Here is a 14,883-nt window from a genome sequence, read left to right on the forward strand (position 1 = left end):
CACCCTGTTTCAAACCCCAGCATGGCCACTAACTTTTGGTTCTGTGACTGTGAGCATGTCCCCTCGTCTCTGAGCTGTTGGTGACTGGATGTGTCATTTAATCTTCCTCCAAGAGTCCCTACTCTCCATGTGCAAAGTGGCAATTAATATCACCCTTGTTTGGTGAAATAAGGTCGCATAGCCGAGCACCCAGCACAGCGCCCAGTGTTATGTGGGTCGTGGTAATTGATTACACTGACCTCGGTCATAGTAACTGGCCTTAGCTTCTTTCCCCCTTTTTCAAATTTAATGGAAGTTTAACACACGTACAGAAAAGAGCACATATCATTAAGTGGATGGCTTAGTAAATTTTTACAAACAGAATCCACCTGTTGTGACCAGTACTCACATTAAGAAATAGAACTTGGTCAGCACCCCAAAGGCTCTTTATGTCCCCCTCTGGTCACTAGTCCCCAGCAAGGGTGACCACTCTCCTGACCTCTGATAGCGCAGATTGCTTTTCTTTTTTTATTCATTTGGCTGCTTCAAGTCTCAGCTGCGGCATGTGGGATTTTCTTTATGTCATGCGGGATCTTTCACTGTGGTGCCTGAACTCTCTAGTTGCGATGTGCAGGCTTAGTTGCTCTGCGGCATGTGGGATCTTAGTTCCCCAACCAGGGATTGAACCCAAATCCCCTGCGTTGCAAGGTGGATTTTTAACCACTGGACCACCAGGGTAGTCCCTTTTGCCCACAGCATGAGTTTGAGAGGGTCCTCATGTCCTGAACCGCTAGTCTGTTCTTCCCATTGCTGAGCAGTACTCCACAGCACATGGACCACCCTCGTCCGTTCTGCATGGACACGTGGTGGTTCCCGGGGCAGAGCTGCTGTGAGTGGTGCTGCTATGACCATTCCAGTGTGTGTTCTTCGAGGACCATCTGAGCTCGTTTTTGTCCCTTGCACATGTAGGAGGAGTATTGCCACTGGGGCTGGCCTTGGCTTTTTGGCTGAGCCTCTCCAGACGTGCTGCGACAGAAAGGAGGGGAGGTAGGTTGCCCTTCTCTGGGGAGCTGTGAAGTGGGGTCTGCGTTAAGGGGGGAGTGCACTTAACTCGGAGCTCTGTTGTAGACCTCAGGGCTGTGCTGGACAGAGGGCAGGGCGGAGTCCTGAGCAATGCATTGGTGAGTCCCTACAGGACCCGACAGGGCCCAGTGCTGCCTGGGACTCTGCCATCTAAAAGCCTGTCCCAACCCCTGAGAGCTCACGGTCCAGTTGGGGAAGATGTATAATGCAGGAAATGGGAAGGACCACAGTGCATTGTGACATCAGACTGACAGAGACCTGTCACCAGAGCCAGCTGGGCTGTCTGTGAGACTGCCACTCTGAGTTCAGAGGGGCCTACATCTGGCAGGGGTGGAGGATGTCTTTGTTGATTGCCCAAAGTATTTTTCTACCTAGTGAACACCCATGTATCCTTCAGTGACCAACTTAAATGTCACCTCCTCAGTGGACCCTCCAGGATCCACTGTGTCCTCACCTACTAGGTACTTCCTTCCTAGCGGGCCCTGCACCTGCCAAGTGCAAACTGAATACATATCCTGTGACTAGAAACTTTGTGGTCCTTTGTTTAATTTCTCTCTCCGACTGGCCCGCAGGCTCCGAGTAGGCTGACCTGTGTTGCTATCATATGGTGCCTGGCATGGGGAGGGGCACTGTACATATTTGTGGGGGAAAAAAAACATGTTTGGAAGCATGCTTGATCAAAGGCTTGCAGGGGATCACACGTGGGTGATTGAGGGACAGAAGACGTGAGTCTGTTGGACGTGTAGAGTTCACAGTTTGAAACAAAAGGCTCTCAGGCCAGCCGGGCCGTGGAAGCCCTTAAAACACGAGGCCAGAGAGCTCTGACCTGAGTCTGCCAGCAGCAGGAAGCCATTGAAGGTGTGGAGTAGGGGAGCGTCACAAACAGGGATTAATTGACGGCATTTTAAAACAACATATTTCTGAAAATGCGGTTGATGAAATCGTTGTTTTTACCTTTGTCGTGGTTGTTAGGAAACCGCATTTTGACAAGTCAGGCTCTCAGTTCTGTGCATCATGGGAAATTTATCTGAATAGGGAAGGTGTGCGGGAACAGTGTGGGACAGCTTCTCCTGGATTTCCACAAAGGTGTTAAACTGACTGTGAGCTGGCAGCCAGCTGGGCAAAAATCAGTGCGTGTGAGGAATAAACGGACAAGCTGAGTTACTGCCCAGCCTGAAGACCAGGTATTCTGAATCCAGGCATGGGTAAAGCCTGGAGCTTCTAGCCGCGCTCCTATTCCTGCTGGAAAGCCCTCTCCACTGGCCACCTGTCACATTCCTCCAGCCTTCTTTGGTTCAGAGTAGATGTCACTTCCTCCAGGTGTTAGTCGCTCAGTTGTATCCGATTCCTTTGCAGCCCCATGGACTAGAGCCCATCAGGCTCCTCTGTCCATGGGATTCTCCAGGCAAGAATATTGGAGTGGGTTGCCATGCTCTTCTCCAGGGGATCTTCCTGACCCAGGGATTGAATCCAGGTCTCCCACATTGCAGGCAGATTCTTTACCGTTTGAGCTACCCAGGAACCACCCGCTAACAGCCCCTTAATCAGAAACACCTCCCCCATGTCATAACTGTGCTGCACCTAGAGCACTGTCTGCTGTGGGAAGGGATTAACTGTCTCTATTATGCTGGGGGAGGGACAGTTCATGGTGGGCATAGAGGTGAGTGCTGGTTCTACCAGATATTAAAATATATTCCAGAGCTATGCTGTCGAGACAGGAATAGACAGATCAATAGAATAGGCAATTCCCAAAATAATGGGAAATTAGTATTCTATAAACATGGTGCTTCCAGTCAGTGGGTGAAGATGAGTTATTTAAAAGATGGTATTGGGACAGTTTGGATAGCCATTAAAAAAAAAAAAACAGAATAAGCTAGAGCTTTGCCACACTTCTTTATTTTTAAATTGGAGTATAATTGCTTTACGATGTTGTGTCAGTTTCTGCTGTACAACAACCAGCAACAACATCAGCTATGTGTATACTCATATCCCCTCCCTCCTAAGCCTCTCCCCTCCCCCTCCCCACTCCTCTGGGTCATCAGAGAGCGCTGAGCTGAGCTCCCTGTGCTACATAGCTTCCCGCTAGCTATTTTACAGGTGGTAGTGTGCGCATGTCAATACTGTCTCAATTCGCCTCACCCTCCTTTTCCCCTGCTGTGTCCACAAGTCCATTCCCCACGTTTGTGTCTCTACTTCTGCCCTGCAAGTAGATTCACCTGTACCACTTTTCTAGATTGCATGTATATGCATTAATATATGATATTTTCCTCTTTCTGACTTACTTCACTCTATGTGACAGACTCTAGGTTCATCCACATCACTACATACTACTTAATTTTTTTCCTTTTTATGGTTGAGTAATATTCTGTTGTGTATATGTACTATATCTTCTTTATCCATTCATCTGTCAATGGACATCAAGGTTTCTTTCATATCCTGGCTACTATAAATAGTGCTGCAATGAACACTGGGGTACATGTGCCTTTTTGAATTATGATTTTCTCAATTTCCCTCACTTCTTATATGGAGATAAATTACATATAGAATAAAGATTTAACTCTAACGAAGCTATAAATGCTCTGGAAGAAAATATGGGTGAATTACATTTATAATCTTAGAGTGGAAAAAAAAAAAAAACCTTTGTTTTGACCTGAAATCCTAAAGCCCTAAGGGAAAAAAACTAACTGGATGATATAAAAATGTAAAATTTTCATGGCAAAAAATCGCATTGTAAACAAAATAAGAATAACAAAAAGAAAACATATTTGCAAATTTTATAACAAAAGACTAATATCCTCCCTTTCTAAACAGTTCTTACAAAAAATAAAAGACCATAACCCAGTAAAGGTCAAAGAATATGAATAGATTGTTTAAAAAAAAATTACATGTGACCAGTAAACACATGATATGCATAAATATAGGCTCCCATTCCCAAATGAAGAGGGCAAAGAGAGACACCATTTTTCACTTCTCAGATTGGCGAAGATGAAAGAGGTTGCTGATACCAAGCGCTGACAAGCGTGTAGTCAAATGGGAGCTGTCGGGCGCGACTGGCCGCTGAGGAAACGGGTGCAGCGGCATCTGTGGAGAGGCTGCCGGCCAGCACTGTGAGGAGCAGCCTCCTGGTGCTGACGACAAAGCTGCTGCTGAAACCAGCACCCCTCTGGGGGAAGGAGCAAGCTTGTGTTTTATGACCTGACCTCAGAAGTCACAGACCCTCAATTCCACTGCCCTGTCCATTGTGCCGGGGGACCCAGGGTGTGATACTTGGAGGGGAGACTCATCTGGGGACAGCTGGGAGGCGGGCAGTTTCTAACGCCAAAGGGGAAATTTTGGTGTCAAACACATTAAAAACACTATTTTATTATTCACTTCGTAGATGAGGAAACCGGTGCCCCAAGACCTTGTTTGGTGTCACAGCCAGAACTGGAACCAGTCCCATTTGGCTAAACTCTTTCTAGTCTACCTCCGTCATGGTCACCCCCAAACCACTCCTGATGTATAATAAGATAGAATCTAATCTCCTCTGATCTCATAATTTAGACTGCATGACTTCCTCGCTCTTAGAATAAAAGTCCCATACCTCGCGGTAGTGTCCAAGGCTCTGAGTGCTGGGCCCTACATGCCCTCTCCCCCTCCCCTCTTCCCAACCTCCCCCTCTCTCTTACCAAGTCTCTTCCCGACTCAGGGCCTATACACTAGCTGTTTTCCTCTACCTGCAAGACCGTGCCCCCAAGTCTTCACCCAGGTTTCAACTTCCACCATCCCAGGGTCAGGGCCCATGTGGGCTTTCTCAAACTAAGAGGGGCTTCCTTGACTACTCAGCCCAGAGCCCACCTTGTCTCCCCTGTGTGCCCTCCACCCCTCACCCCCTCATCCTCCGCTTCTCCTTCACCCCATCACTACCTCATCCCATGTCTGCAGGATCCAACCAGGAGTCAAACTTCGCATTCCGTTATTAGTCTCGTGATTGAGAACTGTCAGACTGATGACAATGAATCTTTGAGGAATCCAGGACACTTGTGGAGAGTCTCTGTCTTTCAGTATTTCTTGTCTCGTTGTCTCTTCATGATCAGATTCAGGTTAAGCATTTTGTGCAGGAGGACTTGACATGGGGAGAACTCAACACAGGTGATGCTATGTTCTCACTGCATCCCTTCAGGAGGTGAGCACACCATTTCAGGTGGGCTCCACGTCCGGGTCTGCTGATTTGATTGCTTAGTTGGGGAGTGTCTGCCAGCCTTGCCTTGGTGCAGGTACATGTGTCTTTTATAAGTAATTTGCAGGGAAAAACATTTTTGAATGCACTGAGATGCTTGAATAGTATCTATTCTGGTCACGATAAGATCCTGTTATTCCAAATCACGAACTACTGGTTCCCATGGTCGGGTCCCTGCTCCTGGAGCATGCTCATTTCATATGGGAATCTGCCTGGAGTGGTTTGCTGCTTAAGAAGCTCCACAGAGCAAATGCCACCATTTACAAAGGCACCCACTGTACGTAGAGCCTGGAGGGGACCTGAAGGCAGTACTGCATCCTTAAGCAGACCAGAGTAGCCTTTCTCTGTTGTGGTCTCTCACCAGACTGGGGCTGGAAGAAGAGACATATCACCAGGAGAATTAGTGGTCAAGAAACTAGGTCATGCCATTCCTCGTTGGGACCCATGCTGTGGCCACTTTAAGGAGATGCGCAAAGACGCTGAAAACAACCTACACAAGGTTACTCAAGGAGTAGGCAGCTCCTGCAGGAATTAAAGAGCCAGGAGGTTTCTGCAGGCTTCAGCACACAGGAAAACTCCCCTAATTCGCAGTGCTGCTCAACAGCCAGGCTTCTCCAGGGCCCCCAGCCACTTCCTGTGGGTCGAGTGGGGCTGGGGCTGTTTTATCTCAGGGATGGTAAATGAGTTCACATTTCATGCCTAGAGAAAATCACTGCTCTGCCCTTCTGGGCGGCACTAGCTCTCTTATTCGTCAGAGAAGAGGTAGGTTATCTGGGTTCAATTCCGCCTTTGAACACCAGTTGGATCTGGGTTTATATTTCAAGCCCAGATGTCCACCATTGCTGTGAAATCATGACTCAGGCCAGAAGTCAAAGGTCTCCAGAAATGTGGGGGGAAGAGATGGGAAATCCTGGGCTTAAATTATGTCATTTGCAGAGTGAGGAAGGGCAGTTCCCGTGTTGAAAACAGCCACATTTCCCTGTATGAATTCAAGAGTCATGGCCACTAGTTAATTCTAAAAATCATTATCTGTGTGTGGACGTTGAGGCAGTGAAGTTTCCAAACTGTCTACCACCACAGAGGAGGGGACGTTAAGATCTCATGGAGAAAAGAGGGAAGAGAACTGGTTTGAAAACACATTTGGTTTTAGGGATGAAAGGTGCTAATGAGTAACATGCTTAGAGCCTCTTTTAAAAATAAAGTGTGGGTCTTATATTGACAGTGAAATCTTAAGCGTGTGCAGAAGGAAGTCTGTGCTCTGTTAATTCGATGTGTTGTCATCTTTTTATTTTTCTAATGGGTGAATACTGAGCCCTGAACCTGTGATACTGTATTTCCAACTCGTACCTGTAGAGGGAGCCTTGTTTACCTCGGATTGTTCACAATGCAAAGCTTTCAGTGGAAGAAAGAAAAAGGCTTTTTACAGAGAAAAAAAAAAAAGTTGGAGGGTTAAAGGCAGTCTGTTTCAAAATTGCAAACAATCCCGCTGGCTGTCTCGTTTTCTCTTCTTCGCTGGTTTCCCTGTGAATGAATTGTAGCGTAAAGTCAGTAGAAATTGCCCTTCCTCTTTGGATGCGACCAGAGGAATCAGGAGATGGGATCGTTACTGGTGTTTGTTTTTTTTGTTGTTGTTGTTGCTATTTCCTCACAGAATTCCACGAGGGCAGCTCTCCAACCCCGTTAAAACACAGGGTTTTTCTGAAGGCTGACCTGTTGGAGGGTGTGGATTTGGGGAGGGGGAGTCTGCCCCTGACCCGTCTTCTCTGTTGGGATCTAATCCTGCTTTGGGGGCGGGGGGGCGTCTAATTCTGCTGTTGGGGTACGAGCGCTCTATGTTCCAGGCTGAGTCTAAGGCTGCTTAGAGGTCCGGGGTCCCCCACCCCCGCGACGACCGGTGCGGTCTTCTCCTGCACCCAAGGTGGACGAGGACAGTCTGCGCGCGGCACCGCATCTCTGATCCGCGCGGGTCTTCCCCTTACTGCGATGCTGTGTCTGGACCGCGCGCTCCCGGGTCTGGGATGGAGCAGCATTCTTGATGTTATCCTGTTACTTTACAACTGTATCCTGCGCGTCTTCAGGAGCCCGCGCAGGGTGGTTTAGGGGAGCACAATGACCGGCGGGAGGGGGAGCGGGGACGGATCCGGGAGCAGGCTGGCGGCGGGCGCTGGAGATGGTGGAAATGTTTGGGTCGCACAGGTGAGCGCAGCCGGACTCCGAGGCGCCCGCCAGTAGGGAAGGGGAGCAGGGGAGGGTGGAAACTAAGTGGTGGGAAAGAGACAAAGGAAGAGTGAAGAAGCGAGATGGTGCGGAATAGAGGAGGGGGATGGGAGGGGGCAGCGAGTGGGCAGCAACGCCGAGGAGCCCGAGCTTGAACTTGAACGAGAAAAGGTGGGGGCCCAGAGGCTGGGGGGCGGGCAGCACAGAGCCGACCACATGCCTGTCTTTCCCAGACCCGGGGCTCGCTCTGAACGCCGGGGGGCCCAGCCCTCTGGCCCAGCAGCCCCGCCCAGCGAGTACCCGCGTCCCCTGGGAACCAGGGGACGCGTAGGGGTCGAGGGCTGCTGAAGGCCCAGGGTGCCGAGAGTTCCTAAAGGTGCCTGAGTCACTTTCTTTGGGTCAAGCCTCTCCTCTTCTGGCCTGAACGCGGATAGCCGACCGCGCGCCGCTCCCCCAACCCTCACCCCGGACTCGAAGACTGGGTCCTCCGGGAGCAAGGGGCGGGCACAGACCCCATCGCCTTCTTTCCCGGGCTCCGTCCCCCGCAAGAATCTTCCTCCAAGCGCTTCCCCCTTAAGGGCGCTCACCCCCGGGAGCGCTCGGCGGCGCGTCCAGCGCGCCCTCATCCCTCCCCCTACCTGGCCCAGCACCCTCTCCTTCTTCCTCCCCACTCCCCTCCCTCCTTTCTCCGCTCTCCCCCTCCCCCCGCCCGGGCCCACTCCTCCCGCCTGCCCGCCCGCCCCTCCACCTCCTCGGGCTGCTCCTCCTACTCCCCCAGCGTGAGCCCTCCGTGCGTTCCCCTCCCCCCGGCCCCCGCCCCGTGCCGGGTCCCGCCCCCCTCCCCCGCCTCCCCGTGCCCGGTGCCCCCCTCCCCCTTCCTCCCTCCCGGCCGCGGCGCCGCCGCCGCCGCCGCCGCTCGCCTGGGCCCTCCCCCCGGCCACCCCCGCCCCCGGGCCGGGCAGTGACGCGCCGCGGCGGTGCCAGCCCCTCTCCCCGGGCGGCCGCGGCGGCAGCAGCAGCAGCAGCAGCTGGAGCTGGAGGGCTGTCACCGCCGCCCGCCCCGCTCACTCGCCGAGCCCGACCGTGCGTCTCCGCCTCGCCTCCCGCCCAGGTACGGAGTCCGGCCCGGATCCCCGCGATCCGGCCATTTCCGGGCCCCCGGGCCGCCGCCCCCCTTCTCCCGCCGCTGCGGCCGGCCGTTGAGCTGCGGTTAGGGGGGCGGGAGACTGGGGGGGTTCCGGGGAGAGGGACGCGGGGGAGCTTCCTGCGCCGCGGCTGAGGAGGGGGGCGCGCGGAAGCGGCTGCGCCCTGGGCGGAGTGGGCTCGGGCGCGGGGCGGGGGGCGGGTAAGTGGGACCGAGTGGGGTGGGGGCAGTGAAGCTTGCACTCCGGGGGCCGCGGGGCTCTCGAGAGGGGCGCCCGGCCCCGAGTGCGGGGGGCTGCCGGGCGCACCCCACTCCCGCGCCGTGCGCGCCGCCGGTCCTGGGGGGCGGTGATTGTGTGCGCCGCGCCGCGGTATTGTGCGGCGGCCGTACGGTTTGCGGCGGGCTCGGCACCGCGTCCCGTGGAGGCAGGCATTCGCAGGCGGCGGGGTGGGGGCCGGGCTCGAGTGGCCGCCGCCGAGGCCGTAGCAAGAAGGGAAGTGGACTGTTTGGAGATGTGAGGACGGGAAGCGTTGAGTGGCAGGGAGGGGCTCCCTGCCTCGGCGCGGGGAGTTGAGACGGGATTTGCAGAGTTGAGCCCACTTCAGCAGACCCCCGCACCTCCCTGGACCAGACCTGGTGCCCCTGTCAAGTGAATGATCGGAGCAGAAGCTTAGGGTATCGGCGGCCCCTGTCTTAGGGGCATTCCTTACGAACCGGGGCGCATGGGTCGGGGGCAGCTGGCCAGAGCCTGGGCGCGCGCCCGGGTTAAGTTGGATTTACACCTCCGTCCGCCGCTCTCGCTTCTCCGAGGCTGGACACTTTTTCGGGCGGCGGGGGTTGGGGGAGTGCAGTTCGCGTTTTTATTCCAGCCGCTTGGGTTCAGAAGTGACCCCCACCTCCCTACTCCCACCTGGAGCCGCGTTTGCCGGAGTCCAGTCGCCCCTAGCGGGCCGCGCTTCCTGGGGGAAGTTCTCATTAAGCCTCGCTAATTAGCATTATTCCTGGAGAAAGGTTAAGGTTAGACCGTCCTTTTCCTTATCGGGAGGCCCATCCCCTTCCTCCCGATTCCCTTCTTCCTCCCTCCTCCCCAAGAGCACAAAAGCACAAAAAGAAAGTGTGAAGAGGCGCAGATCAATGGAGAAGCCACAAACCCATTAATTCAAATGGAACCTTTTTCCCCCCTCTAAAACATTGATTTTTCTTTCTGTCTGCTCTGAGGGGAGATTAATAACCTCCTGATTTCACCTGAAATGGTGTTTGGACTCTGTGATTTCCTCCTCTTTCTGAGAAGGATTGTGGCTTGAAATAGATTCTCCCTTGAGATAAAGCCCTACTTATCCCAGAATGAGCTGGAAACCCCAGCCTGGGCCCCTGTCCTACCAGGTGGGGGGTGTGGGGAGAGGGTTGTGGGGCTCTCACAATTGCTCCAGAGAGAGTCATGACCAGGGGCCCCTTCTTGCCTGCCCCTTGCAAGCTTCTGGTCTTCGGGTGTTCTGAGGGAAGGACCCATATAGGGCCCAAGCCCCAGTGATGGTTTAGCCAGGAGGTAGTGAATTACCCCTACATTGGAAACCCATTACAGCCTGAATTCTTAGGTAAATACTATCAAGCTTAGTTTAACCCCATCTCAAGGTGGGCTTCTTTTGGAGAGTGGGGGTTGGAGACAGCACCACCCCCCTCCCACATCCACTGCACCATGGCTGGGCGCCAACACCCCATTCAGCACCGTCCTGAGGAACAGCAGGAAACCCAGCATCCAGGGCCTTCCTCCCAGCTGGAAAGGCTGATCTGGGAGAACTTATGTGGCCTGAGTCACCCTGGGGCCGTGTGGAGCCGCGCTGGCCCTGAGTTGCTCAAGAACTTTTTTTTTTTTTTTTGTCTTGTCTGGGTCCTTTTCTTGGAAGGAAACTCCTGCAGGGGATTAGTGCAGAGTGGTTTCTCTCAAGCCCACTTTTCTGCTGGAAGAACCTTGTCTGCTGAAGCTCATCTTTCCAGCCTCCCTTTTAAAGAGACCCCTGTTCATGGCAGGGTCTGGGGTATCAATGAGGCCCTCGTGGTTAGGAGTGCTGGGAAAACAGCCAGTTGCCTTTGCTTGGGAAACAAAAGCCTGTTTTACACTCAATACACTAGTAGGAAGGTGTTGAAAATGCTCACCCCAGCATCCAGGCACCCATGACAGCAGAGACAACAGAGCATCCCTGTGTCGATGCAGACGTCTCTGACAGACCCTGTGCATGTGTGTGTGTGTGTGAGAGAGAGAACCTAAAATGTGGTAGGTGATTGGCTATGTCAGCCCTCCCCACTTCATGTTTCCCAGAAGAGCTTGTATGGCTAGGAAGCAGAGGAGGTATGCTGGCAGGAAAGCGTGGAATTGAGTGGAGTGTCTGTCCCCAGGAGCCTGGCGTCTGCCCCTGGTGGCCAGGTGAGCTTGGAACGAGGGCATGAGCTGCAGTCTGGGGACTCCCTAGCCCCCAGGAGCTGTGGCTCAGACCACCCTAAGATGTCATTTGTGCTGTTCCTTCCCAACCAGGATTTTGAACCCTTGTTGCTTTGGATCCTGGGGGAAGGAGGGGGTTCGTCTTCCATTAATAAGCCATCTGATGAGCTGAAGTGGTTAAGTTGGGGTCAAATGTGGTTCAGTACCTCCTTGGCATGCTCAGAAGGCTGTGTGTGTAATGCTTGCTGACATGGAGACAGGCAGGGGAATTGCCTTGCGCTGAAGAATTTCCAGGGCCTGGGAGGGGCCTACAGGTGTTCCAGAAGGAGGTGCTCACTTTGTCCACCCTGGTGTCCGCCGGTTTGGGGTAGAGCCGGTGCCAGGGCAGCTGCCTTGAGCCTGGTGGTCTTCCTGGCAAGAGCTTCAGCCTCTCATCAAACCCACCCCAAGGGGATGGACAGAGAAGGGGTCTGTTTCCTGCCTGGCCCATTCCTGCCTCCCACCCCTCCTCTGAAACACACACACCCAAGGCTCCTGATCAGGGCTTACTGCTCACAACAGCACTGAATTCACAGCAAATCCTTCTCCCTTTCTCTCTCAAAGCAAGCAGTAGAGATAGAGTTACAGCTCTGAGGAGAGGCCTGGAAAATGTTGTGTGAGGCACACCCCAGGATCCCTGTCCTGGAGGATGCAAATGGCTCAACTTCAGAGGCACCAGGAACCCAGTTCCCGAGAAATTGACCCCAGTTGTAAAATAATCAGGTTACTGATAGCACCTGCCCCTGGTTACACGCCATGGATACAGGCACGTTTCCACCATTTCCCCTCTGGTCTCCCATTTTCTCCTCCTCCTGGGCTGGGCAGCGGTTGGTGCTAGTTTGCCTGCAGAGGAGGAAGGGCCTCAGAGCCTGGGTGGAGAGAAACTGAACCTGCCCGTGAATTCTGGACTGCAGATAAGAGTAGGGAGGGTCTGGTCGGCTCCTCTCCTCCTGCCCAGAGTCAGGGCTCCCTGACTGGGGTGTGTCCCAGGAGCAGCCTTGGGTGGTGTCTTCCTGCCGCCCCCCCCCCACCCCAGCTCTTGAGTTCCCTTTCCAGAAGGGCAGTTGACCCAATCGCCCTGTGACCCCGCAAGTGGCTCAGGTCCTTTGGCGCCGAATAAATGATGACCTTTTGTCAACAGGTGGGCAAGGCTGCAGCCTGCAGGGTGTCTGAAGCCAGAGCCAGGAGTCACGTGGGGTCTAGGAAGAGGGGCCCCAGAAGTAATGGATTGTACACACTCCTTTATTTTTTAATGAAAGTTTCAATGAAGTTTGTTTACAGAAAGAGAAATTAGTAAACCAGGTTTCCTTGAGATTCCAGAGTGCCCGACTTGTGACCTCTGGGCCTGCTCTCCGTAACCCTCACCATCACCTCTTACAGGTCCCTCAGGCCCAGCTATGTCCCACTCTGCTCATCGCTGATAGGCTCTGAATTATGTGCTGGTAATTGCCTGTGTCACTGGCCTGCTCCTGGAGCCTGGGCCTGGGGTGAGCCGGTGAGGTGACAGTCTGCAGGGGGCTCTGCCGTAGCAGATGGATGGCAAAGGGGGCTTGGGCAGCCTTCTCTTGGTAGGTCCGCCTGGAAGTGAGGATGTGGGAGTTGATTTGGATTGGAACTTATAGTTTGGTGTATTTTTTTAAGTTAGGCCTCATAAATTTGATTTCTTACTTAAAAATTTACTGTATCAGGGACTTCCCTGGTGGCCCAGTGGCTAAGGCACTGCGTTCCCAGTGCAGGGGGCCAGGGTTTGATTCCTGGTGGAAGAACTAGATCCCACATGGCACAGCTAAAGATCCAGCAGGCCACAGCTCAGACCACAGCTAAGGCCAAATAAAAATAAATAAAGTTTTAAAAGTTTATGTATCAGTGGTATCAAAAGCTTAATAGAACCATCACCCACAGAACAGGGATTCATGTGGCAAAACACTGGGGGCTGTGGCACACTCACTGGGGATAGCTTGATAGTGAATAAGTGGAGACGGGGTTCCCCAGCCTCCTTCTCCTTCAGTGCCTACACGTGGGTCAAAAGTCGTGTCTCTCCTTCCCTAAATAACAGGGCCCTGGAAGGAAGGAGTCCTGCTGTGGTCTCAGCACTCCTAACACAGCACCAGCACATAGTAGGTGGTCCATCAGTGCACATCTATTCACTGATAAGAGTGGTCCAGGTGTGGGTGTAAATATAGCTTCATCTCCCGTGAATTTCCTTTGGGTCTCATCCTGAGACGCTTTGTTGTTAAGGCATCTGGTTCTTTCCACTGAAGGGAGGAAGTGTGGTGAGGCGGCCCCTCGGAGTGGTGGACTGTGATGTGGGTGCTGAGCAGACTGCTTGGGTTCCGATCTCACGAGCCCTGGGGCAGCTGAGGCAGGTCCAAGGTGGGGAGGGCGAGTACCAGATCTGGAGAGAGGCCTGACATGGGTGCCTGCTGTTCCTATTGGACAAGGAAAGCTCAGACAACCCTCGTCTCAGAGCCCCTCATGGATGGGCACTGGGTGCTCTTCCTTATTGGGTGGTCACAATTCAGTGTAAAATGTAGCCCACCTCTGCCCAGTTTGGCCTGTCTGGGCAGGGAGATGTGGAGAGAGGCCATTTGGGCGAACAGTTAAGTGAGCTGAGCCAGAGAAACCCGAGGCTCTGCATGGGGGCGCCTGGCAGCTGCAGGCAGGGAATGCCACACGGCAGCACGCTGCCACCCGCCTGCCAGCCAGGGTCCAGGTTTCATATGGTCTCCATTCAGGAACCATGTGTAACAGGACCAAGCCCCTGCTTGTCAGACTGATGCCGCATCCTCGTTAAACCCCAGTGTCATGCCAGGCAACTCAGCCAATTTGACTGGTCTCACTGGCTTTGTCCAGAGAACACAGAGCCCGCTCCCCACTCTTGGAAGGACTTAAGGCTGTCTCGGGGGAGAAAGGGCAGAGAGCCACCGTGCTGGCCGCTGCAGCTGAGTTCTCTGCTGCCCAACTGCCGGGCTGATGGTACAGACAAGCAGGCCATGTGAGGCGAGGTGCGGTGGACCCTAAGCTGGACTTGATGGAGAAGGGGGACGTGCATTTGGAGTTTGGGTTCTGAGGTGCCGCAGCACCGTGAGCATTCCAGGTGATGGGCTGGGAAGGAAGCTAGCGTCCGGGCCTTCAGGACTGCACGCTTCTGGCTCTGCTCATGACCTTGGGCGAGTGCCTTCACCCCTTGGAGCCTCAGCTTCCTCATCTGTAGAATGGGGCTGATAACTGCATGCACCCAATGGGCCTATGGTGCACTTGGCAACTGATAAACCATGGCTTCTGTCGTCGTTAAACTGTGGCCGAGGGGCTAGAGTGAGGTTCAGCACTGCACCAGCGGATCTGAATTTTCCTTGCTCATTGATGAAGAAAACCTGTGTGTTTGATGGAACTCCTTTCTCTGAGTGGAAGATGCCCACCCGGGATTATGTGCCCCTTAGGAGGAGACACCCCCGAATGGCTTCACTGCCCACGCAGCTCACGCATCCCCTAGTTCCAGTGGCCTCCTGACTGCCTGCTGGAACCCACCAGCCCCCCACACACACCGCCTGTCACAACCTCCCTCACTTCTGCAAGCCTCTGCTCTGTCGTCTGACGGCAAGGCCCTTCTTGGCCACGCTGGGAAACGCAGTCCTGCAGGTCCCTCGCCCCTCTTGTCCTGCTTTATTCTTTATCGTGTTGCCCTAACACTCCTGATATTATGAGTTTTTCTGCTGATGGTCCCTCTCCCCCGGTGTCCCTCTCCACAGTGAGCACCAGGAAAGC

General features: G+C 53.7%; 1 protein-coding gene across 4 annotated transcripts in view; it reads left to right on the forward strand.

The window, feature by feature from the left end:
* NOL4L (nucleolar protein 4 like) overlaps positions 1-14,883 on the forward strand; it is a 131,332-nt gene that overhangs the window by 86,626 nt on the left and 29,823 nt on the right. Inside the window, exon 1 of one of the 4 annotated variants that reach the window (XM_027558824.1) lies at positions 8,450-8,609. The exons of 2 other annotated variants lie outside the window; for them this stretch is intronic. The gene's annotated coding sequence lies outside the window, so the exon portion shown is untranslated. Of the gene's footprint in view, positions 1-8,449; positions 8,610-14,883 lie in introns of those variants that run through there. One more of the 4 variants, XM_027558821.1, reaches the window with a different exon arrangement.

The sequence above is a fragment of the Bos indicus x Bos taurus genome, chromosome 13 (assembly GCF_003369695.1).
Source record: "Bos indicus x Bos taurus breed Angus x Brahman F1 hybrid chromosome 13, Bos_hybrid_MaternalHap_v2.0, whole genome shotgun sequence".
In the NCBI taxonomy this organism is placed as follows: domain Eukaryota; kingdom Metazoa; phylum Chordata; class Mammalia; order Artiodactyla; family Bovidae; genus Bos; species Bos indicus x Bos taurus.